Below are 1,663 nucleotides of genomic sequence, written 5' to 3'. Positions count from 1 at the left end.
TTTGCTCTTCGTGATTAAGTCCCAAGGCTGTTTGACGAGCATTTTAGGGTGAGCACTTGGACGGATCCGCAACCCTAATGTCTCCTCTCTTCTACTTGTCTTACTTGATATTTTGAGACAGTATTCTGCTTTTAGGCCATGTATTCGTATTTCAAACTTATGGATTGATTGTAGTGGCTTTTGTTCAGCCTAGACGAAATAGTGGGATTGATATAATGTTTCTACACGTACTTTATTTATCTATTATGTAGACTTATTATATATTTCGATGATTGGTTTACTTTATTGTTTATTAGGTGGTGAATTAGGGACGGGTTTGCCTACCGAGGTGGGATATGGTAAGTGCCCGCACGTTCCCCGAGTAGGGACGTGACACATTCTTTTTGGGAAAGACCAAAAGGAAATAGTGCCACATAAATTGGGACCAAGGGAGTAATTTTTTGTAGAATGTGAAATAGACAGAAAACATAAGAAGGTGAAGGGCTGCAAGTCTGACAAGTAGCTCACCCTAAAACCTCTGAAACGATAGTGTCAAGGCCTAGAACGGAAACAAGGATTTGTATCTGCACAAGGTGCAACAAGTGTTGTATGAGTATAACCAATGGTACTCGCGAGGTCCATATATCTGTTATGACGTGCAACCCAATCCCATATATCTATTTCCACGTGCAAGCCGATCGTCTAATTAGTTGTGGCTTGCAACCTGATCCCATATATATATTTGGATGGCGTGAACATCACTCTTCCCTTTTTCTAGGCCTTAATGACCTCCTTGTATCTCTTTCCGTGACTTATTTCAACAAGAATGTAAATATGGATGAACAACATACATGATATCATATGCAAAGAAATATATAGCCCATGATGTTCTAACAATGCCTGTAGGCCCTAGTCAACAAGAAGATACGAGAATTTCCCATGTAAAGAGTGATGCACATAGCACATATAAGACAAACATTGAGAAGTTCATAGACTACAATATCATCTACCAGCACACAAACAGGTCCTAGATTCAGTCGTTCAAATGCCAATAATTCAATAGCTTCTCATTATACACTACTCTTACAAATACACCGGTGCCCACACAAGTTCTCATCTCAGTCATAAGTGTGGGACCCCTCACGCCCAATAACCCTTCGGTATTTATAAACTGTATATGCTCTCACATCGAAGTCTTAAGAGTAAACTGTAACCTACCTCAAAGAAGAGGTGCCACGAACAATGAAATACAAGCCTTCCTAATCTGGAGCGCCTCCGAACGGTTCAAATCTAACAAATATGCATTCTACATTTATATGCGAGTCTGTAGACATCCATATCGGCTAAATAGAATTTAGGTCCAAAAAGTCACCCCAAAAGACAATCCCGAGCCATGAATGTCAAAACGGTAAATTTGTTGCTAAATGGAGTTCAATATAGTCAAAACAGTACTCTATGAGGTTAACCATCCAATCATACCCATATTGCTATATTTTAATTCGCAACCCAAAAATGAACCCAAAATGTAACCTCGAGCCCCCAAGAGCATAACTAGAATTTATCATACAATCATTTTAACCATAACATATAGGTTCTAAATCCAGAAAATCAACCAAAACCAACCATGAATCGACCTCCAATTCAAGGAATTACTATTTCTCAACTTTGTTGCTCAAAACCTCAA

The sequence above is a fragment of the Lycium barbarum genome, chromosome 8 (assembly GCF_019175385.1).
Source record: "Lycium barbarum isolate Lr01 chromosome 8, ASM1917538v2, whole genome shotgun sequence".
Classification (NCBI taxonomy): Eukaryota; Viridiplantae; Streptophyta; class Magnoliopsida; order Solanales; family Solanaceae; genus Lycium; species Lycium barbarum.
The sequence above is the reverse complement of the archived record's forward strand: the minus strand, read 5'-3'. Positions refer to the sequence as shown.